The sequence below is a fragment of the Psammomys obesus genome, unplaced genomic scaffold (genome assembly GCF_907164565.1).
Source record: "Psammomys obesus unplaced genomic scaffold, mPsaObe1.curated_primary_1811, whole genome shotgun sequence".
Lineage (NCBI taxonomy): Eukaryota > Metazoa > Chordata > Mammalia > Rodentia > Muridae > Psammomys > Psammomys obesus.
Genome location: NW_026585686.1, coordinates 17389650 through 17415145, shown reverse-complemented (window position 1 = coordinate 17415145; position 25496 = coordinate 17389650).

The window sequence follows — 25496 nt, the reverse complement described above, 5'->3', positions numbered from 1 at the left end:
TGGAATACACTCAGCTTTTTAAAAAATCATGAAATTTTCAGGCAAATGATGGGATCTAGAAAAGATCATCCTGAGTGAGGTAACCCAGTACCAGAGAGACATGCGTAGTATATATTCACTTATAAGCGATATTAGCCATATAATGTAGGATAACCATGTTAAAATATACAGATCTGAAGAAGCTAAAGAATAAGGAGGGCCCTAGGGAGTATGCTTAAATCTCATTCATAATAACAAACAGGATAGACACCAGAAGCGGTGGAAGAGAGAGAACGAACAGGACAGACCCTTCTATAGAGGTCCTCTGAAAGGCTAAAGGCAACAAGGGATGGAAGCAGATGCTAAGACTCACTGCCAAACTTTGGGCAGAGTTCAGTAGATCTTAAGGAAGAAGGGTGTTTTGAAGGACCCTGAGAAGACAAGAGCTCCACAAGGAGACCAACAAAGCTAAAATATCTGAGCCCAGTGGGCACAGATTGATGCACCAACCAAGGACCAAGCATGGAGAATACCTAGACCTTCTGCTCAGATGTAGCCAATAGGCAGCTCAGTCTCCAGGCGTGTTCCCTAGTAAGGAGAACGGGCTGCCTCAGTCATGAACTCTTTGCCTACTCTTTGATCACTTCTCCCTGGCAATGCTGCCTTGCCAGGCTGCAGAAGAAGAAGATCTAGGCAGTCCTGAGGAGACTTGATATGCTAGGGTCAGATGGCAGGGCAAGAGAACTCCCCCTTTCAGTGGACTAGGGAAATGGGATAGAGGGGATGAGGGAGGGAGAGGCTACAATCGAGATGTAAAATGAATGAATTGTAAAATATTCTTACTCTATATTAAGAAACATTTACATAATGATATAATCATATAGCAAAAATCTTAATAAAATGGATAGACCACTGTAATCTGCCTTACTTGTTGCAGATATACTGAGGCCAAGAATCCTGAAAGCCCAGGTTATTGGACTCAAAGATGTAGAGATGAACAAGCTTTCTGACACTTGCCTACCATGTGCACAAAAAAGTTCAGTTCCTAGCAGTGGAAAAAAGAAAAGCAGTTAATGAAGGTGAACCTGAAGTTTCCCTAACCTTACATTGATCGTGGAAAGTCTGTAGTTTTTATGTCTATGCAGCAGTAGTGCCCAAAGATCCATTTTTAGCTTTAGTTCCCAGGCAACCCACTGAAGCATTGGGAAAGAGAGAAAGAGAGAGGAGGAAGAGAGAGCAAGAGAGAGAGAGTTCTCTTTTGAGCTGGTCAAATGAGTATTTTTTTTTCTGTATTCAAGAAAAACTTCATTACCAGTGTAATATCTAAAGTGTCAATACTTCAGAGCATTGCATGCTTGCAATACCTTCAAATTCCAAAGTTTCTGAGTGCTTCTAAATTCACTGCCTTCTAAACCTTTGCTGATGCTTTAATAGGCATAATATGACTTCTATTACTCAGAAGTAATCTGAAGAGGCACCATTTCTTCCTTGTTGGTCCGCTTCCCAAGGGTCCAGCCCTTAGGTGAGGACAAGGGGTTCAAGCCAAGGAGGTGAGAGGCACCAGAGTCACTACACAGACACAGGGAGTTGGATGAATGCAATCTGAGGGTGAGTGGATGCAGACTAGTTTATTCCAGAAGAGAGAGCACAATTATGTAGCTTTGGGCAACTAATCAGATTCCTCCACACCATCTGCTATTGGTTGTTGGTCTCTGGGCAGACTCTCCATCATAACATCGCCAGGTCATGGTCACATACTTTCTGCCCACCCAACTATTTCTGCAGTCATGTCAGCAGAAGTCGCCCCAGTCCATGAGCCCCAATGGTCCCTTGCTGGGAATGCCTACAGTTCCTAAATCATCAAAGCAGTGTTATCTTCACTGGATATGAATTTGTCTTGGCAACTGTGAATATTAATATTGATGACCAGCCTGACATATCCAAAATTGCCTAGCAAACAAGAGCCTCTGGCTCTGCTTGTGAGAGATTATCTTATGTCGTTAATTTAGGTGAAGGCCCATACTACCATTGGGTGTCCCCACTCCATGGATTGGGATCCCAAATGGAACAAAATCAAGAAAGCAAACTAAGTACCAACACCATCATTCTCTCCCTCCTGAATGCAGACTCAGTGTGGCTAGCTCCCTCTAGATCCAGCTGCTGGGCCTTCCTCACCATAATGAATGATTTCATAAGTGTGAGCAAATTAAATGCTTTCTCTCTCTTGCTTTTCTTTAGTTATTTTACCACAGGAAAGTAAAGGAAACTAATACAGCATCTGTACTCTGACTCATCTATAAACAATCAAACATATTTTGAGTGGAAGAAAAACACTGGCCAGTGTTCTCAGAAGAAAATAAGATAAATAGATGATTTTTGTAACCAAGGTTCCTAGTCTTCATTTTAAAGAATAATCAAAGGATGCTGGTTATTTAAAAGTAAAATGTCCAGAGCTAGATAGAAGTTAGTTGTGGTCACTGAGGCAGACTCTCCTGGTAATTAACTCTTCCACCAGAGCTGACAACATTCTTACCTTTCTAATGTGTGCTAGAAATATTACAATACTCTAGCTATTGGTAGGATCCCTGGGGATCACCAACCCACCCATAAAAACTTGGACCCCAAATTTACCCTGCCTACAAGATGTGCAGGGATAAGGATAGAGTAGGTAGAACAGAGATTATGGGAATGCCCAGCCAATGCTTGGTCCAACCAAAAACCCACCCTATGGGAGAGTGGCAACCCCTGACAATATGAAGGATATTCTGCTAAACTTGCAGACAAGAGCCTGACAGGGTTGTCCTCTGGGAGGCACTACCCAGCAGTACCTCAAAACAGATGCCGAGACTCACGCCAAACATTGGGCTATGCTTAGGGAGTCTTGTGGAAAAGTGGGAGGAAAAAGAAAAGGACATAGAAGGTATAGGACCTCCATAAGAAGACCAACAGAGCCAATTAACCAGGGCCCAGAGGAGCATGCTGAGACTGAAGCGTCAACCAAGGATTATGCATGAGCTGGACCTAGGCCCCCTGCAAAGATGTAGCTGATGGGCAGCTTAGGCCTCATGTGGGTCTTCTAGTAAGGGAAGTGAGGACTGTATAGGAAACAGACTCACTTGCTAACTTTTGACCATTGCCAGTCCCTGGCAGGACTTCCTTTCCAGGCCACAGGGAAAGAGGACATGCTCAGTCCTGATGCAACTTGAGAGTTGGGGTGAATGGGAAAGGGAGCTCCTCTTTTCTGAGGAAAAGGCACAGGGAGAGGAAGAGAAAGGGTGTGACTGATAAAGGAGGAGGGATGGGGCTACGACAAGAATGTAAAGTGAATAAAAAATAATTTTAAAACATTGATAATAAAAAGAGAAGGGGTGTGACTGATAAAGGAGGAGGGATGGGGCTACGACAAGAATGTAAAGTGAATAAAAAATAATTTTAAAACATTGATAATAAAAAATGGCTTCCACATTATCTAAGAATTCCTCTACTTTGACTGAAAATCTATTCACAGTAAATGTAGTCCCTTCTATTTGAGCTGCAGGCCACAGTTGGACATGAATTGGACATGACTTAGACATAACAATCTGTCTTTCTTTTGTTATCTCTCTACCTACTTTCGTTTTGGGCTCAAGCATCACTGGGTAAATCTGCCCTGTTTTATATTCTATGCCTAGTGCTCTAATAAGAATACTAGTCATTCATTAATTGTTGTTGAGCAGTTTTTGAATAATAAATATAGCTTCTCCAAAAACTGTTCTTTCTCTTATGAACTAAACTGTTCCAGTCCACACAAACTTTATCTTTTCTTTCCATTTTATTTAGAAATCTTCATCATACTTTTGAAATACTGTACATCATTTTTTACTTCTCTATTTTATTAAAATCAGGAAATCTTTCCACATCTATATATGTTATCTCCATAGTCTTTAACGTAATAGATGCTCAATAAATAATGGTTGGTTGGTTGAAAGCACAGAAAAAAAACTAATAATGTGCTTCTCTTCAAAATGTAACATTAGTTGTATTATTGAGTCGTCAAGTATGTAGAGTCTTATCACCCACACAAACTCTTCAAATTTTTTGAGGAGCAGTGTTTCAAAACAATATCTATTTATAAAATTAGGAAAGTTATATAATAAAATGTTAACCCTCAATCTTTTATTAGTATTTTAGACTATCTTACTGTTTTCTCTATATCCTGTTAGTCTTTATTCTAATAAAAAAAAAAAAAAGACTAGTGGAAGAACATTAGAGGCACCTCTGAGAAATGATTAGATGGACCTAATTTGGAAGCTTTCTAGTTTGAAAATTCTGGGAAAAAGCAGTCACAAAATAAAACAAGGCAGCACTCTCAATGCTACCAAGCCACATTAACTAAATCGTCTTTCTGCTTGTATGAGCACTGCCCTCCGTCCCCAGCCTGGTGCTGGGTAACACAGAAATATAATTTTATGATAGATTCACAAACAAAATGGTCAATAGTTCAACACAAACCAAACATGAGCAGACACATTTCTGAACCCAACCGTCACGCTGTTTACACAATCTGTTGATCCATTGAACAAATATATGTTGAAAGATTAAGCAGGAGTTGACTGCCATTCAGGAAGATAAATGCGGAGCAGACTCATTTTCCGCCTGACTTAATGCTTAAGGATTTGTATTAGAGGAAGGTAGGAAAGGAGGATGTCTGGAGAGGGGGAGGGAAATTCTAGTCAGCCAGATCTTTACAAAGAGATTATCTTTCCAAAGACCTCACACAGAGGCCTTTACCAGCTGTCATTCATGCTCTGGACTGGAGTCTTTTCCTGTACCCCTTTATTGTAGAAAGAAAAAAGACATCCAAGAAAATAAAAGAGGGCTACTGAAGAAGTTGCCTCACTATTATAGCCTTGTTGGTGAACAATAGAGAGAATGTTCAGTTTGTGATTTCAACAGGAAAAAAAAAAAAAAGAACACCAAAAAGATGTATTGTTATCTGATTCTCACAAAAGTTCTGCAAGCCACTAAGCAATAGAAAAAAAAAAAAAATAAAAAATAAAAGCTTGAGCTGGAACACAGGTTTGTTTGTTTGTTTTGTTTTGTTTTGTTTTCTGATTCCCACTGGCTAGACCAGTGCTGTCACCAGGCAGAGAGGAAAGCCAACTTTGGTTCATTTCTTCATTGCTGTTGATGCTAGTGCAAAATAAAATAGAGGACGGGGGAGGGGGAGTAAGAAAAAAAAGAGAAAAAAGCAAGAGGAGAGATGGACAAGAGAAGGGAAGGAAGAAATAGGCCTGAATTCTGAAGAAAACAAACAACAAAAAGTGAACCTTGAACTAACAGACTGTATGTGCCAATCAGAGAGCACAGGGAAGCTTTTCTTCACTGTTTGCTGAGAATGTGGGCTGAATAGGTGGGTCTTGCCTTTATAAAGCACATGGGCTGAGACAGACCATGTACATATGTGCAGAATATGTCTACACCTCCAGAAAAGATGTGTTTTCGTTCTGGGTTGAAGAATAAGTTAAATCTTCCAAATTGGGAAACCTTTTGGACAGGGGCTACATTGAAGCAGTGCTGTGAGGATATGAAGGGAGATGAGAGTGGGAAGTTTCATATGCACAGGAGAAATGTGAAAGCCAAGGAGAAACAGTATCTGGAGGAGACCATAAACATCTTTATTTGCCAAGCAAAGCAATGGGTTTAGAAATGAATTATTTCTTAACATTATTTTTATCTAGTCAGATAAGCCTTTTTTATTTTACATATGTCTAATGGAAACTAAAGAATTGTTCAAATATAAATTGTTGCACATAATTGTATAATTAAGGCTCTTCTGAGTACTACATTTTAGCCTTAAATTTAGTTTCTTCTCATAACATTTCCTACATATGGTTCAGGTTCACTAGGTGAATGGCTGAATAAGCTTTCTGTTTTTCATTTGTTTTCGTGTTTGTGGCAGGATCTTGATATGTAGCCCAGACTGACTTTCAACTCCCATTCCTCACATCTCAGTCTCTCCAGTGTTGTAAACTTAGGTGTGACCCCTAATATCCAGTAAGCTCACTCTTTCCTTAGTATTGGTCTATTTCATTGGGAAAAACTGGCTGTGGTTTTAAATGATCCATGCAGCAAGAAAGTAAGGTCAGAGCATTCCTTTAACACAATACATCTATATTCTCCTTTAGGCCATTGTCAGTATTTTTATCTTTCATAACTGCTCAACTTCCAAGTAAAACCAACTATCTAGTAATTCAGACTTGGTTAGTAAGTTTTAACATTTGGAATTATGAATCTGAAGTCTAGCATATTCCCTTTGTTTATCTTAACCAAGTATCTTTGACTTTAAACTATTTATCTTTTTTTTAACGACTTAATGTTTATATTTTTTGATTGTGAATATTTATTTTTTTCTTTTTTTAACTACTTACACTTTATTCATTTTGTATCCCCCCATAAGCCCCTCCCTCCTCCCCTCCCTATCCCACCCTCCCTCCCCTTTTTGCATGCATGCCACTCCCCAAGTCCACTGATAGAGGAGGTTCTCCTCTCCTTTCTGATCTTAGTCTATCAGTTCTCATCAAAAGTGGCTGCATTGTCCTCTTCTGTGGCCTGGTAAGGTTGTTCCCCCCTCAGGGGGAGGTGACTTAGGCTTCTGTATTTTCCTCTTTTTGGATGGCTAACACTTAGCAAATCAAACTGTGAACTCTCTGAATAGAAAAGACAAAATGGCTTACAATCTAAAGAATGGCTGACCCAGCCAGGCATGATGACACATGCTTTTAATTCCAGCACTCAGGGAAGCAGAGGCTCACAGAGTGATGTGAGTTCGAGGCCAGCCTGGTCTACAAAGCCAGTATAGGATTGCCATGGCTACATATGGCTGTCTCAGAAAAAGGAAAAAAAAAAAAAAAAGAATGGCTGACCTTCTGGGTTAGGTATTACAGGCAATGGAGCTAAGCTTTGTTTGCTTTGGTGAAGGGTCTTTTGCTTTTCCTACTACCCATTTATATTATGTTTAACAGCGCAAGATCAGATACTACTTCTCTGAGAGTAGACTGGGTCTTGTTCAAGGCTACCCCAATAGATGAGCATACCTATGTACATCTTGTATACAATGGAAACCAGAAAGCATTTTCAGGTATATTCATAAGGCTTTCTCTTACTTTCCCTTCGATACACAGGATACATCGAGAGAATGCTGCTTGCTCACCAGATTCAAGCACCTGGGGTCCTGATGAGAAGTGTTGTTCTAAAATAGCCCATAGATCAGTGTGGATACACATGAGGCTGCCAACAAAACCTAATCTAAGAGTCCATTTATCCTCCACAACAAAAGACTTGGTCTGTGGCTGTCCCAGGAGGGAGAACAGGGTAGGCCAATCATTCTTTAGGAGGAGGTAATACTGTCCTGAATGCTCCTCTATAAAAGCACACTAAAGCACTAGGTTGTCATGGGACAAATTGAATAGTTACTAATTCTGCCACAAATTTTGGTTAAGACCAAGAAATGAGTTCTGCTTTCATTCTCTGAAGCTAGATGAAAGTCTTTCAGAGTAACAAAACTAATGGTAATCAAAGCTCAGAGTGTTCTGAAAAGTGTTTTATTCTTTCTTAGTGAAGCTCCAGATGCATGAGACATTTTCAGAAGAAGCTGGAAACTATTTTTCCAAAATTAAAAGTGTGTTTAGAAAATCTGTGCAAATACAATGGTCTGCTGGATTTGAAATATTGCTCTGGTAATGAACCCCTGGCACTGGAGAACACCTGAGTTGGCAGACGATGAAAAGGAAAGTTCAGACTGTGTTTATTATGTCTTGAAATGAATCCACATCCACAGGCCACTGCTGATTTCTATGTATACTGTGCTGACCCTTCATACTCCATAACAGTTTATTCAGCTGTAATCTACAATGAAGAGCACAGGAGCAAATCATCAAGTCATAGGCCAGGCCCTGCTCTAGACACTGAAAATACAAAGAAGGGGCATTGGGTACCCAGAATGCCAGTCTTAATCTGTTAACAACTCTGTTTTTCTACAAATAACAAGTCACATGTACTGGAATGCATAGAAAAGCATGATCTTAATTGACTGGGTTTTTATAAAGTGATGATTTCTACTTTCTGTTTTTAGTAATTAGAAAATGAATCTGTAGTAACAATTCTCTTTCTGAGCCATCATTTCTCTCATCCCAACTAAAATGCATTCAAATACGCAATATATTTTGTACCAGCCTATGCTGGTCCAGGCTGTAACTAAAGAGACCCTGAGCAGTTCTTTTGCCCTTTTAGGTTGGCTTCAGTACTATGAGTTAATGAAGGTTTGCACTTGAATTTGACGTTTATTCATTTATTTGAAACCAGAAGGCCTGCCTTGCATGGTAACACATGGCTATCATCCCATTGTTTGGAGACCAAGGTAGGAAGAGAGAATTGCAGAGGTTTGGGCTGCATAGTGGAACAGAACTGTAAAGAAGGAGAAGAAGTAGGCTGAGGAAGGAAAATTGGAAGTTCTAGGCCCGCCTCCTTTGTTGTTTGTTAGTCTTCTTACATTCATGCTTTTTCATCTCTTCCTACCAGTCCATTTTTATATATTTCTGCCAAACAAACCTAACATAGTTAGAGTTTGATTTAATTCCAACTAAGGAAGAAAAAGGAAGTAAGAACAAAAGACACACATGAAAAAGGGAAAAAACAAAAGGAAATGGGAGACCCATAGTTCTGACCAACAGGATATAAAGTATGGAAGGATGAGAGACATGAGGTTTAGTGGAAAGCTACTTCTGACATTCTTGTTTAAAACTCTACTTTATTTGGTGTATTTATTTGGTGTATTTTAGCCTCTACCTCCCTTCTACAACCCCCCCAACCTTAAGTAAGAGAGAGAAAAGGTTAGTGGGTAAAGGGGGCCCAGACCTTTTTATTTCTTCCAGTATTTAAGGTCTAGGGGTTCTTTTAGGGCTCTATACTAATTTCTGTCAACTGCGATGCCCTGAGGCATTTCTCTCTGTATGTCTGTACAAGACCGCCATATTGTCTCTGGTCTCTGGTCTTTCCAAACTGCTACATGTCACATGCCAACACCAAACGCCACAAAGAATGCCACCTGGTCTCTTTCTTGTTCCCATATTTATACTCTCAGATTTCTAGACAATGTCCCTCTCTGTGTGTCATGTGGAAGGCAGTTACCAGCTGGCAAAGAGCATGCCCTATGTGACAATTAACAGGTGTGGACAAACTATAGCTCAACTAAAATCCCACACTTGGAATTAAAACAAAAGCGTATTTACCTAACAACATACAAAGAAACCAAAACTTCCTTTACAGTGAGGCTAATAAGTGCAAAGCAATCAAGTAAGCACTGTTCTGAAGACTGAAAAAAATGGCCAAACAAAACCTAGAATTTTATTTCTAGCAACATGGTAGAGTGATCTCTCTGGACATAGATAAAATGTCACATAAGTATTTTAAAGGTTATTCAAATGCATGGCTTTTTTGGCTTTGGCAGGAATATATAAGGATGGATTGTCAGGAAGAGATGAAAACCATGAATGTAAAAAAACTAGCAGACAGCAAAGGCAGTGTAGCAGGATGCCAAGAGGCTGACCACTTGTGATCTGCTGGACTGTACCCAGGAAAACAAGACAGTAGCAGAACAGGTCAGATTAGACAGTCTTGGCATAAAGTTGGATCCCTGATATGGTAAAGCTTAGAATGTAGGGGGTGGGGGAGGTACCTGGCATTTACAACTCTGTGGGTGTTGGCATTGGATTTGGATAAAGTAGAAAACAATATTTAAATCTTCTCAAGAAAAAATTTAACCAGAAGCCTTAGTCTATGCTCTAGTGTCAGAATTCCCACCATCTGTATAGCACCTTAAAAAATGCATAGAAAACCAGAAGAAGAAAAAAAAAAAACAGTTTTCTTAAGTGGTCCAGCCATTAGATCTGTAAGATGTAAATTCAGGAGAAAAAGGAGAAAGTCCATCTCCCAGCACTCCCACAGACCAATGTGATCATGACTTTTATTTTACAAGCAGGCCCAGTCATGAGGAATGATGAACAGTGTTTCTTTATTCCTCATCCCAGGATTCTATTCATGAAAAAGATTTTAAAGAATAAACACTGGTGGTAGGAGTAGGACCAAGCCTATTCCTCTTCTGTAAACATGTAATGGCTCCTAAAGAGAGAAGTAAGAAAATATTTGCCCCTGGACATTTGTCTGGCCAACAGATAGTAAGATTTTGGAGACATAGTGTGAGGGAAGAAAAACTTTGGTTTGTTTCTTCTCAATCTTTTATCCAAGAGGTATTTAAAAAGTATTGAAAATTGGATCATGATTTCTAATATAATAATAAAAAGAAGAGGTTGGCAAGATAGCTCACTGAGTAAAAGTGCTTACTGCCAAGCTTGAAAAGATGGCTTCAGTCCCCAAGACTCACGTGGTAGAAGGAAAGGTCTGACTCCTGAAAGTTTTCCTGTGACCTCCACATATATACAAAATAAAATTTAAAAAAATCAGTAAGAACTTAAAAATAGAAGAAAAAGAAAGACTAGCAGCCAAGAAATCCTATGAACTGCAATTACTTTAGAGGCTTTTCCACTACAGGGGAAATGGAAAGTCCTCGGAAAGAGACACGCTGACCAGAGTAGAAGTGCTTTCATGATTCCTTTTTGTCCTTTTGTTAATCCTGCTACTTACAGCCCAGAATTCCCTAAAAGGCTGCAGTGGCAAAGCCATTCTGCAGAACTACAAAAGCAAAGAAGGAACCAAGTTGGTGTTTGTTTTTTTTCTATTAAGATGTTGTGTTTGTTTTTTAGGTTTCTGAATAATGCATTGAGAAACATACTCTTTAATTTTTAAAGTGGCTTTAAAAGGGTTGTGTTGTATAATGAGACAACATATTTTCAATACAGTCTGTTCTTGCTCAGACTGTTCATGATGGAAGGAGATTGCATGACAATGTATCTTGAGGTTTTTTTTTATATATCACTGAACATACCACATGAACAAATCAATTGTTCCTCTTAGTTCTGGGAAATTGGGTATGTCCTCCTTATAGATTTCTGATTCAGTGTTGTGCAAATATCAAAATCTACCATATGTGATGGTGTAAATAGGTAATCCAAGCCAGCATTTGGTGGAGTAAACTAAAAAAAGATAGAGTATGAAGCTACCCTAAGTTTTGTAGAAGTCCCGGCCAGAAAAAAAAAAAAAAAGTGGCCATTGGGATTGGTTCTTATGAATAAGATAGGAGAGAGCTAAACATTGGTCTAATCTTGAGATATATGCAAAGAAGAAACTTCCCAGCCCCTCAGGTGCTGTATATGTACCACCTATGTACAAACCTGTAGGAACTACAGCAGATTTCAGATCGTATTTATCTGAATAACTCTATTACAATCTAGTGTCATGAGAGTAAAGAAATGAGCAAACATGTAAAAAAAAAGTTTCTGATAGAAACTGATGGCTGTAAAAGAGCAGATCTGATGGGTATGTTTGGCCATAAAAGTTGTAATCCTTGATGCATTGGTTGATTGATGTAGTTGGCCTTCCTTTCCCCTCTATTTCTTAGAACACCTGGACCCATGAGGATGAGGCACCAATATGTTGAATTTATTTAGTGTGCATAAGTTTAAAAAAAAAACTGGGGTTATGATAAGTATTTAAAACATTCAGTTAAGTTGTGGCTTAATGTGAGTCTGTTCTCTTTGCTTATTTTCTTTTTTTTTTTTTTTTTGAAGTTTTTAATGTCTTTTATTTTTCTTTTAGTTATAACTAACACAATAATAAAAACGATGTAAGCCAACACCAGAGTAGGGGAACAAAAGGAAAAAAGCTGGATATATAAGGGTGACTACATCATGCATTTGCAGGAAGCAGTAGTTACCCCTTCATAACTGTGCAGAGTGAGACACCCACAAAGGAGGACCACTGATGCTGCATTGAGCAGCAAGGAGGGTGTGTGCCCTCAGGCAGGCCCGTGTTTTGAACCAGGAGGAGCCGCAGAGGCATACTCAGATAATGACTGTCCAGAGAGCTGCAGGCATCTCTACAAAAAGCCCAGACATCCACCTCTCTGCTTTCAACAACATGGGTTGAGGCTGGGGCCAAAACTAGGGGGAAAGGCCCGACCCCCACCCCGTGTGGCCATTCTCTCTTCAGTTGGAAAAAATCAATTGCTCCAAACTTTAGAAAGCTTGAAGAAGTTGTCTCCCTTAATAGGAGACAAGTCTGAGATGTTAAATCGATTGGCTCAAATGTCTGCTCTGAAATCCCTGAAGAGAAAAGCCCAGTGAATCACTCCTTCCTTCCAACGGAGGCAACAGGTCCCATGACCAAGGTGGAGGCTGAAGAATCAGCACAAGGGAGAGGGAGTCTAGGGAGTTTAAGCGTCTCTGAAGCTTCTTTTTTTTTTTTCTTTTTTTTTAATTACACTTTATTCATTTTGTATCCCCCCCATAAGCCCCTCCCTCCTCCACTCCCCATCCCAACCTCCCTCCGCTTTCTGCATGCATGTAACTCCCCAAGTCCACTGAAGGGGGAGGTTCTCCTCTCCTTTCTAGTCTTAGTCTATCAGTTCTCATCAAAAGTGGCTGCATTATCCTCTACTGCGGCCTGGTAAGGCTGCTCCCCCCTAAGGGGGAGGTGATCAAAGAGCAGGCCAATCAGATTATGTCAGAGGCAGTCCCTCTTCCCATTACTATGTAACCCACTTGGACACTGAACTGCCATGGGCTACATCTGTGCAGGGGTTCTAGGTTATCTCCACAAATAGTCCTTGGTTGAAGTATGAGTCTCTGGGAAGTTCCCTTTGTTCAAATTTTCTTGTTCTGTTGCTCTCCTTGTGGAGACCCTGTCCTCTCCAGCTCTTACTACTTCCCACTTCTTACCTAAAATTCCATTCACTCTGCCCAACAGTTGGCCATCAGGCTCAGCATCAGCTTTGATAGTCTGCAGGGCAGAGGTTTTCAGAGGCCCTCTGTGGCAGGTTCCTACGTTGTTTCCTGTTTTCTTCTTCTGGCTTTCAGAGGACCTCTGTAGCAGGATCCTAGGTTGTTTCCTGTTTTCTTCTTCTTCTGATGTCTAGCCTCTTTGCCTTTCAGGATGGGGATTGAGCATTTTAGTTAGGGTCCTCTCTTTTGCTTAGTTTGTTTAGTGGGTTTATCCTATGTTGCAGGTTTATATGAGTGAGTATATACCATGTGTGTCTTTTTGCTTCTGGGACAACTCACTCAGGATGATCCTTTACAGGTCCCACCGTTTACCTGCAAATTTCATGAATTCCTTATTTTTCATTGCTGAGTAATATTCCATTGTATAGATGTACCACAATTTCTGCATCCATTCTTCAGTTGAGGGGCATCTGGGCTGTTTCCAGGTTCTAGCTATTACAAATAAAACTACTACAAACATGGTTGAGCAAATGTCCTTTTTGTGTACTTGAGCCTCTTTTGAATATATGCCTAGGAGTGGTATGGCTGGATCATGAGGAAGCGCTATTCCTAGTTGTCTGAGAAAGTGCCAGATTGATTTCCAGAGTGGTTGTACAAGTTTACATTCCCACCAGCAGTGGAGAAGGGTTCCCCTTTCTCCACAACATCTCCAGCAGGTGTTGTCCCTTGAGTTTTTCATCTTGGCCATTCTGATGGGTGTAAGGTGAAATCTCAGGGTTGTTTTCAGTTGCATTTCCCTAATGGCTAATGAGGTTGAGCATTTCTTTAAATGCTTCTCTGCCATTCGATATTCCTCTACAGAGAGTTCTCTGTTTAGTTCTGTTCCCCATTTTTAAGTGCATTACTTGGTTTGCTGCTTTTCAGCTTCCTTAGTTTTTATATATACTGGATATGAGTCCTCTGTCAGATAAAGGGTTGGTGAAGATTCTTTCCGAATCTGTAGGCAGTCGCGTTGTTTTGATGACAGTGATCTTTGCTTCACAGAGACTTTTCAGTTTCATGAGGTCCCATTTATTGATTGTTGCTCTTAGAGCCTGTGCTGTTAGTGTTCTGTTCAGGAAGTTTTCTCCTGTACCAATGAGTTCTAGGGTATTCCCCACTTTTTTTTCTAGCCGATTTAATGTGTCTGGTTTTATGTTGAGGTCTTTGATCCACTTGGACTTCAGTTTTGTGCAGGGTGATAAGTATGGATCTATTTTCATTTTTCTACATGTAGACATCCAGTTGGACCAGCACCATTTGTTGAAGATGCTATCTTTTTTCCATTGTATGGTTTTAGCATCTTTGTCAAAAGTCAGGTGTCCTTAAATGTGTGGGTTTATTTCTGGGTCTTCTGTTCGATTCCATTGATCCACCATTCTGTTTCTATGCCAGTACCATGCAGTTTTTATAACTGTTGCTCTATAGTACAGCTTGAGATCAGGGATGGAGATACCTCCAGAAGATCTTTTATTGTAGAGGATTGTTTTAGCAATTCTCAGTTTCTTGTTATTCCATACGAAGTTGAGAATTTTTCTTTCCAGGTCTGTAAAGAATTGTGTTGGCAATTTGATGGGAATTGCATTAAATCTGTAGATTGCTTTTGGTAAGATGGCCATTTTTACTATGTTAATCCTGCCAAGCCATGAGCATGGGAGATCTTTCCATCTTCTCATATCTTCTTCTAATTCTTTCTTCAGAGACTTGAAATTTTTTTCATACAAGTCTTTGACTTGCTTGGTTAGGGTTACACCAAGGTACTTTATGTCATTTGTGGCTATTGTGAATGGTGCTGTTTCTCTAACTTCTTCCTCAGCCCTTTTGTCTTTTGTATACAGGAGGGCTACTAATTTTTTTGAGTTAATTTTGTATCCGGCCACTTTGCTGAAGGTGTTTATCAGCTGTAGGAGTTCCCTGGGAGAGTTTTTGGGGTCACTCATATATACTATCATATCATCTGCAAATAGTGATAATTTGACTTCTTCCTTTCCCATCTGTATCCCCTTGATCTCCTTCAACTGTCTTATTGCTCTAGCAAGGACTTCCAGAACTATGTTGAAGAGATATGGAGACAGTGGGCAGCCTTGTCTTGTCCCTGATTTCAGTGGGATTGCTTTAAGTTTCTCTCTGTTCAGTTTGATGTTGGCTATAGGCTTGCTGTATATCGCCTTTACTATGTTTAGATATGTGCCTTGTATCCCTGATCTCTCCAATACTTTAAACATGAATGGATGTTGGATTTTGTCAAATGCTTTTTCAGCATCTAGGGAGATTATCATGTGTTTTTTTTTTTCTTTCAGTTTGTTAATATGGTGGATCACATTGATGGATTTCCGTATATTGAACCACCCCTGCATACCTGGGATGAAGCCTACTTGGTCATAGTGGATGATATCTTTGATGTGTTCTTGTATTCCGTTTGCGAGTATTTTGTTGAGTATTTTTTCATCAATGTTCATAAGGGAGATTGGCCTGAAATTCTCTTTCTTTGTTGAGTCTTTGTGAGGTTTAGGGACCAAGATGACTGTAGCTTCATAGAATGAGTTTGGTAATGTTCCTTATGTTTCTATTTTGTGGAATAGTTAAAAGAGAAATGGTGTTAGCTCTTCTTTGAAGGTCTGGTAGAATTCTGCGCTGAAGCCATTTGGTCCTGGGCTTTTTTTTTGGTTGGGAGACTTTTGATGACCGCTTCTATTTCTTTGGGGGATATAGGACTATTTAATTGATTTACCGGGTCCTGATTCAGCTTTGGTAAGTCAAACTGATCAAGAAAATTGTCCATTTCATTTAGATTTTCAAATTTTGTTGCATATAGACTTTTGAAGTAAGTCCTAATGATTGTTTTCCTCAGTGTCTGTAGTTATGTCCCCCTTTTCATTTCTGATTTTGTTTATTTGGATGGTTTCTCTCTGCCTTTTAGTTAGCTTGGGTAAGGGTTTGTTGATCTTGTTGATTTTCTAAAAGAACCAGCTTTTGATTCTTTTAATTCTTTTATTTGTTTCTAATTGATTGATTTTAGCCCTGAGTTTGATTATTTCCAGCCATCTAATTCTTTTTGGTGTGTCTGCTTCTTCTTTTTCTAGTGTTTTTAAGTGAGCCATTAAGGTGCTTGAATGCGCTGTCTCGAATTTCTTCTTGAAGGCACTTAGTGCTATGAACTTTCCTCTTAGCACTGCCTTCATTTTGTCCCACAAGTTTGGGTATGTTGTGTCTTCATTTTCATTGAGTTCTAGGAAGATTTTAATTTCTTTCTTTATTTCTTCCCTGACCCAGCTGTTTTTTAGTAGCAAGTTGTTCAGTTTCCATGTGTGTAGGCTTTTTGCTATTTCTGTTGTTATTGAGGTCCAGCTTTATTGCATGGTGATCAGACAGGATACAAGGGATTATTTCAGTCTTCTTGTATCTGTTGAGGCTTGCTTTGTGACCAACTATGTGGTCTATTTTGGAGAAGGTTCCATGAGTGCTGAGAAGAAGGTAAATTCTTTTGTGTTTGGGTGTAAAGTTCTGTACATGTCTGTGAGGTCCATTTGATTCATGACCTCTGTCAGAGATATTGTTTCTTTGTTGAATTTCTGTTTAGTTGACCTGTCCTTTGTTGAGAGTGGGGTGTTGAAGTCTCCCACTATTAGTGTGTGAGGATCTATGTGTGGTTTAAGTTTTATCAATGTTTCTTTCACAAATGTGGGTGCCCTTGTATTTGGGGCATAGATGTTCAGGATTGTGATATCTTCTTGGTGGAGTATGAAGTGTCCTTCCCCATCTCTTTTGATTAATTTTGGTTGAAAGTCTATTTTATCAGATATTAGAATGGCTACTCCTGCTTGCTTCTTGGATCCATTTGCTTGGAATGCTGTCTTCCACTCCTTTACCCTCAGGTATTGTCTATCTTTGTGACTTACGTGTGTTTCTTGTATGGAACAGATTGCTGGGTTTTGTTTACGCATCCATTCTGTTAGTCTGTGTCTTTTTATTAGAGAATTGAGTCCATTGATGTTGAGAGAGACTAATGACTAGTGGCTGTTAGATCCTTTGAATTTGATGTTGGCTGTGGTCATATGGTTGTGTGTTTGGTTGCTTTTTGTTTTACTGTAGTGAGGTTAGTTATTTCCTGTGTTTTCTTGAATGTAGCTAGTTTTCTTGGGTTGTATTTTCCCTGCTAGTGTCTTCTGTAATCCTGGATTTGTTTGTAGGTATTGTTGAAATTTGTTTTTGTCATTGAATATCTTGTTTTCTCCGTCTATGAGGACTGAGAGTTTTGCTGGGTATAGTAGCCTGGGCTGACATCTGTGTTCTCTTAGGGTCTGCATGATATCTGTCCAGGCTCCTCTGGCTTTCATAGTCTCTGTTGAAATTCAGGTGTGATTCTAATGGGTTTGCCATTATATGTTACTTGGCCTTTTTCTCTTGCAGCTTTTAGTATTTTTTTTCTTTTTCTGTATACTTACGGTTTTGATTATTATGTGACACGAGGATTTTCTTTTCTGGTCTAATTTATTGGTTGTTCTATAGGCCTCTTATATTCTTATTGGCCTCTCTTTTAACTTGGGGAAATTTTCTTCAATGATTTTGTTGAAAATGTTTTCTGGGCCTTGGTGCAGGGAATCTTCTTTTTCCTTTATTCCTATTATTCTTAGGTTTTGTCTTTTTATGTTGTCTTGAATTTCTTGTACGGTTTGTGTCAGGAATTTTTTAGATTTAACATTTTCTTTGACAGATACATCTATTTCTTCCATTGTATCTTTCACATCTGAGATTCTTTCTTCCATTTCTTATAGTCTATTGGTCATGCTAACCTCTGTAGTTCCTGCTTTCTTCCCTAAGTTCTTTCTCTCCACAATTTCTTCCATTTGTGTTTTTTTTTTTTATTTTTTCCAATTCAATCATCAGGTCTTGAACTATTTTGTTGGTTTCCTTCACCTGTCTGACTGTATTTTCATGTTTTTCCATCAATTCCTTCAGCTGTTTGTTTGAACAATCTACTGATTCTTTTATTTCATTCAGTGATTTAAGCATTTCCTCTCTAAAGGCCACAAACTGTTTGGCTGCAGCTTCCTCTATTTCTTTTCGTATTTTATTTGTTTCCTCTGTTATCTTCTTCATGAGCATAGATGTTAGGTCATCTCCTTGAATTTTAGGGCTATTTGCCCCTGGATAACTGGGTTCTGGAGATGCTATATTGCTCTGGCTTTGGTTGGTTGAACTTTTACGCTGTCCTCTACCCATTGGGCTATCTTAGTTGTTTGAAGTTAGTTTCTGGTTGTTCCTGGACCCTTGTAGTGGAGAGAATCCCTTTGGCAGGAAGATGGTTTTTCCTGAAGGAAGCCTTCTCAGCTTTTTGGGTATAGTCACTGGATGGCCGGTGTTTTTCAGGAGTTGCTACATCTCACCTCAGGCATAGAGACCTGGGTGGTAACTGTGGTCCTGATTAGTCAAAAGGGCTCTCCTCTCACCGGGAGAAGTCCTAGAGACAGCTGCCCTCCTTCTGGGTTTCTCGATTTAAATTTAGTGATCAGCTGCTGTAACCTGTGTGTCCCGTGGTTTGGTAGGTTTTGTTAGGGACAACTGGTTGCCCCGTGGAGCAGTATCTGGGGGTTGATCTCAGGGTTCCCGGTCTTTTGTAGGTCTGAGGTTGGGGCTCTGTGCCCCAGAACCCAAGAGGTAATCTGTGGCGGATGAGTACTGCTCTCCTGGTATCAGCAGGCTATCTGGGGCACAGCAGTTCGCTGGGTTGGGTCAGTCGTTGAGACCTTTTCTGGGGATATACTGGATTGCCTAAGTCTTTACCCTTTGCTTCGTTCCTTGTTCCCTGTGAGGGTTTCTCCAGACAGTGACTCTAAGACTCTGGTGTCTTGGGGCACACAGTTCTGTCTGTAAGGAGTAGTTGGTACAAAGCAGGCCTCTGGGTTGGCGGAGCGTGTGCTGCCTGCTAGTCTGTGGGAGCTGGGTTCCCAATAACTCTGTGCTCCCTGCTTGGGCCCGGATCTGTGATGGCTGGGTGTACTCGCCTATTTGCGATCTGTAGTCTGCTAGACTTTCCCCAGGCAAAGCCTAGGTGACCCCAGCAGCAAGGTTTCTTCCTTCCCTGTGGGGCCCTCTCCGGACAGGGGTTCTCAGTCTCTGTTGCACTGGAGCGTGCAGCTCGTCTGTACCAGTGAGCTGGGCGCGCAGCTCTCTGTGTGGCGGGAGCTCAGTTGTGATGGCGGTGGGTACCCACGGTCAGCGAGACGTTCCAGGGAAAAACTGGGTGACCCGTGATCAGACTCACAACTTTGCTTCCCCGTGGGGTTTTCTTGCGACTGGGTCTCCCAGTCTCAGGCACCCTTGTGCCCACCGATCAGCCTGGGAAAGTGATCAGGACACGCAGGCTTGCAGCTCCAGCCTGGAGACCCAAAGCCTGCGTTACCCGGGATTTCTTCTGGGTTATGGCTGGGCAGCCGTGAGTGGACCCAACAGATTCCCCCGCTGTGGGAGCCTCCCCTCACCTGGGAAACACGATCGATCGCTGTAGTTTTAGGGCCCAGAGTTCAGTCTCCTAGTCGCTGCACGGAGAGTGCTGTCCTGCTTCTCAGACACAGTGCTCTCCCTGCACCGCCATATTGGCTCCTCTCTTTTTTTCTCTATTAATTACACTTTATTCACTTTGTATCCCCTCCCCGGTGGTTCCCTCCCTCCTCCCGTCCCAATCCCTCCCTTCCTCTTTGCTTATTTTCAATCGGCGTAACACTGATTCTTGCAAAAAGGCATAACCAAGGCGTTTCACTTCTTTCGTGTAACAAGTCAGGAGTATATCATCCTATACTCTCTTTACTCTGCTATCTCTCATCCCTAATTTCAATAAAAAAGGCATCATATCCTTATTCCAAACAGAAGGAAAAGTGACAAAGAAGCAACATGGATGCCAACATGAGGAAAGCAAATCTTTCCTACAAACTCCTGATAAAGTTGGCCTTGTACCTTGCTCACCACAAGTAAAAGAAATATGTGTGGAACTCCAGAAAACTGGCTCTACCAGTAGCCTATTTGTGGTTTCAAAACTAACAAGAAAATAATAAAAATTCTGATAGAAGAACAAGAAGCAAATATGCAAAGGTTAATGCCATCATTCTAAAATTTCAATCCATAGAGAAAATGTTAAGTCCCTCAGAGGAAGGTATGTCATATTCTGTCTTTATGCTCCAAGTGCTGACACATAGCATGTGCTCATTCAAAAAGAGTTTCTCAAGCACACAGTATGTGTCAGATGCTATTTTAGTTGGTTGGGATCCACCCAGATAAAAATTCCTGTTCACTCAGATCTTCCATTCCAGTAGGAGGAGCCAGATAGTGAAGTATAATAACAATAAATAAATATGATCTGCATTGGTTCATAGGTGCTAAGTTCTCTGGAAAAACAGTAGAAGAGTGGCTGAGTAGGGTGAATCAGGACCTGTGGAGAGACGTGGGCTGAAGCACAACCAAGAATTATTAGTCACCTGCTCCTCTTTTGTTACTTGGACCATCTCCTTTTGAAGAGTATTAAATGTTCCATCCCGGGAAGGGAGCTTATGATTTCCTCAATTCCCATCCTTGAAGGTGCAGAGTCCACTGCTGTTATTTACACAGGAAATGTCAATGACTTTGAGGGGCACAGTAGAAGAGGCCAGACACATGGCTTCCCGCTGGGGAACTGTTTGCAATTTACTTAACAGTTTAATTCCATAAGGAAGAACAAAAGTTCAGTGGGGGAATAAAAAGCACAATCAACAAAGAGAAAATATTCTTCTGACCTTGCACCTTTTGAGTGTCAGAAGCCTGGGTTTTCTGGGTAATGTGGCTTTACAATAGGTATAGTGTTATTGGATTATCCCTTCTCTGATTTAAATTATAAATGAGAATTATAAACACACATACACACACATACATAAATCATGCCAAGGAGTATATTTCAGAGTAAAACAAATTTAATCCAGAATCAACGCTACTCAGTTGGTGTTTGGCTTTATTTAAAGTTTGTTTAAATTATTCTAGCAATAGTAGTGATGTTCTCATTAGCAGGGATTAGAAGCCCATCTGTGTTCTCTGTCAACTTCCTATAGAAGACTATAAACCTGCAAATTGCATGTACAGTTGGAAAGTCAGAAAACTGTAACTGCAGCTCTGTTCTTATTATATGGTGAACATGGACTGTCTGTACATAAGCTAGTTGATATTACTCCATCACAGTGTTCAAGTTCAATGTTTTATGCTACACCAAAAAGCCAAACACCCCTGGCCTGGGGTGTTGCTCACTGGTAACCATGATATCCTATATTAGATGTTAAGTTACCTGAAGTCTAAACAAACAGACCCAGTGTCCAAAAACAGGAGTAACCTTACCACTTTGGCATTTGCAAACATGGATGGCAAACATGCCTGGCCCTGTTTTTGTCCCCAAAGAAAAACAAACAGAATGCTTCTCAAGAGGGAACCTAGACGCTAAAGCTCACAGTGTTTTAGGAGGTGAGTATCATTATTCCCAAGTGGGGAAAATCCAGATGTGGTGAGGCCTGAAGCTTTCAGTGAATAGAATACTTACTATGTCATAAAACAAAAAGTATGACAGTACATTTGAAAACATAATGGAAAAATATTATAAGTCATAGAATATGTAAAGATGCTGAACTGTAACTGTAACTATCTGGTAAAACTCCATGATTCCCTTACATTTGTATCTTTATCCTTGACCTACCTCTTTGCAGTAACTGTAGTAGGCATGGTCTGAATCAATAATTTTAAGTGCACTTGAGAGCAAAAGATGGTGCTTAACATCCTCTGTTCTCAAGGGCAGAGTCTCAGTCTTTGTGTTCTCCAGTGGGGAGCTTATGCCACACAGGGAAGGTACGAAACTGATGGTGGCTTACAAAAAAAAAAAAAAAAACAGGTGGAGAACAGATTGAGCTGAGCTCAACTGAGAGGCAATGCAGAGGCTGCCTCTACTATATGGACTCAAAAATCCTGCTCTACCACTATCTCCCCTCATCACACTGTGGAGCTATGAGATGATCTCCCTGGAAGAGGCACAGGCTTTCTTAGTTGTTCTTACCCACAATTGAGCCTGCTCCAATTAGATACATTGAATGCAGGAATCTATATGCATATAGAAATGTATAAATACCCATACAGCTGAGATGTTTGGTAGGGAAAAGAACAATGATGCCTGTGTATGCTGTTCAGGAGGATGCCCTAAGCTAGTCTGAGCCTGCTGCAATTGGTTTTCACATACCTGTACTTTCTCTTATCTGGTTAGCCTAGCTGACACAGACATGGCTGCAAACCCGCTTATTTACCCTCTTTGTGTTCCAATTTAACCCCAAGAATTCATTTAAACTCTAACATTTGTATTCCCCATAAAATAATGAACTGCAAAAGAAATGTAGTAAAAATAATAGGAAGTACTTTGCAATGGAGAATCAAATTATTAAGACTGAAGATGATAGACAACACTCAGGGACATTTATCAGAAAAAGCAAAGTATACTCTAAAAAGCAGGAGGGAAAACTGTACCCAGGGCAGCAGCAATAGGCAGAAGGAAAATCCCTCTCTCTTTGAGTCTGTGCTGGCAACCAGAGCCAAAGCAGGATTTATTTGCTTTTATTTTATCATTTTTTTTAAACAGAATATCACCACAGTAGCTGGGTTATCCCAGAATTTGCTATGTAGACCAGGCCAGTTTTAAGCTCACAGAAAACAATCCATTTGCCTCTGTCTCTTGAGCACTAGCACTTAAGGAGTATGCCACTATACCTGGCAGGGTATCATTGTAGCCTAGAACTCTTTACGAAACACACACTTAGGAAATTCAGACCAAGTGTCATGGGTGAAATGCTGAAAACTGACCCAAAGAATATTGTGAGACTGTTGGTGTGGTGGACTGTTTGGGAAGTATCAGGAGCTGTGACCTTGTTAGAGTGGGCCACGCACTATTGATGGAGGTGTATCACTTGGATTAAGCTTTGATGTTTCGAAGCAGACCGAGTACTCCCTTCCCACCCTCCACCCCTGGTTCTCTCCAACTTTAGATCACATGTGAGCTCTCAGCTACTGCTCCAGCACCATGTCTGCCTTCCTGCCATCATGTTCCCTGCCATGATGATCAAGGACTCTTCCTCTGTAAGGAAGTTCTCAATTAAATGCTTCCTTTTATAAGTTGCCTTGGCCATAGTGTTTCACCACAGCAATAGACATTAACTACAACAGAAACTTTGAGTCAGAACTGCACTGCATTTAGTGAATGTATCACAGTGGGAAATATTCCTGTTCTTAGCCACCTTCCCACAGCACAATATCTTAAACACTTTTCATTCTAAATGAATATCACTAGGTACAGTGCATCCATATTTCTCTTATCTAGAATCCAAACTGGCATGGCCATCCATGCCACCCTGAGCAAGGGAAAGAATATTGGAGAGAAAGTTAAAGTGATTAAGCACTTTATTTAACATATTTTTATTTAACATATTTAACATTTAATTTTGAAAATTTTATAGAAATCTTGTGTCCATGCCCTAGAAATTTGGTAGCAACTCTGCATCTAGTTCTATGTCCAAATGGCTCTGTATCCCATCCTCTGCTTGATGGAGGTGATGCTTCAAAAAATAAGTTATACGGTGAGCTTCTGGTGTACTATTTTGGCATTTGTAGTTTCCTTGAATCTGGATATAGATGTTCTGGTTGGACTTCAGAGTATACACATCCTTTGGCTATGGTTCACTCATTTATCTAGTAAGCAATTCTCTCAAATATCCATTGAGTTCAGTCATCATTAAAAGATGATGATCAAAGTGGTAACTAATTAAAAAGCATGGAAGTCCTGGAACCTGTTCTTGGGGATCCTGGTATAACAGAGGAGACAAAAGCATTGGTGAACTACAATGCAAGGTAGACTATCCTGGAATAAGAAGTCAACATCTGATGTGGTGGCCAAATGAGCAACTGTTGCCTTGTGTCTGAGTATTTTTATAATCTCTGATCCTCATTGATCCTCATTTTGTTCATCTATAAAATGCAGGTGTACTCATCTCACAAGACTAATGAAAGGATTAAAGAGGATACAAATTATGCAAATCGCTTAACATAAGGTTTTCTATAAATATGTCTCCTTGGAAGCAAACATAGTTTCACTTTTAAAACATCTACTTCTATTCTACTGCTTAATAAATCTGTTGAAAGTGGAATACAATCACTAAAATAGCGATTGTATTTTTAAAAAAAAAAGACACATAAGAGTTTCTCAGAAAACATCTGGCTTTATTCAAGTCTCAAAGGACATCTTAGACATGGTAAAGAGAAACTGAGAATGTTTACAATAGGAATCCCTTAATAATGAGTGGTTAAAAGATGGTTCACAACTGAAGCAAAGGAAGAGAAATAGTTGGCTCATGAAAGCACAAGACCAGGGGCAAATTTAGTATTAGTTTTATAACACCATAATATCCTAAGAGTGATCCTTCTACAGCCACTTCTTTAGTTCTAGGCTCTGTTTTTCTTTACACCTCTTTTACTTCTAGGCAGGCTTTCCTAAATGGCAAACTGTTACTGCAACTCCAATTTATGGATCTTAATCTGCTGTCTGCATGGAGACTCTTGCTTTTGAAATAAACTGAAGACCTCATCCGTAGAGATGGCTGGAGGGCTGTTGTGCAAATGTGAAGGCATCAAGACTGGCTCAGATCACAGGGAATGATGATGAGGAGTAGGTAGACCACTGAAAAAGTCCAGATAGAAAGAAGGAAAAATAAAAAAAAAAACAGTGTGGAATGGTATTAACCTTAGCCCTTGAATGTTGGAGCACATGACTATCTTCTTAGTGCTTCTAGAGCTAATGCAGGAGAATTATGGTTTGAGGTCTGCCTATCTAGGCTACATGTGAGACTCTGTTTCTAAAAACAAAAAAAAAGAAGAGAGGAGAAAATAGAGAGTGGGAAAGAAGAAAAGAGAGACAAAAGAAGAGAAAGAGAGAGAGAGAGAGAGAGAGAGAGAGAGAGATCTCCATTGTTATGGTCCCTAACTTGGGATCAACAGCTCGGCCTTTAGCCATATTTTTCACTTCTTAATTTAGTACAGAATTTTAGATATGAAATGATTCTACAGAACGTCATTTTTAAATGTAAGAAAACTGAAAAAAATTTTAAGAAATCTTCCAAGATCATAAAGATAAAGTATGAAACCTTATTTTTTAAAATCAGGAAATTCTCAGTGGAATTCATTACTCTGACTTGACACATGTCTGCAGTACACAAGTGTACGAAAACAGTAGGCCTGAAGAAATCCCTGGAAAAACTGACAGAAGACTCATTCAACAAGCTTTTATCTGTGCAAATAATAAATGTGGTAATACTGAACTTCCCAGGAGTAGACAAGCCAAATGTGGAAGTAATTTTGATCATACATCAATGGAAATGAATGATTCTTGCTCTCTGTAACATATACATTTGAGTGGCCACTAGGGTTTTTTGTTTTATTTTGTTTTGTTTTGTTTTTCCTGAGTGAGGCTTCTCCTTGTCTACATGGAAAGAAAGAAAGAAAGAAAGAAAGAAAGAAAGAAAGAAAGAAAGAAAGAAAGAAAGAAAGAAAGAAAGAAAGAAA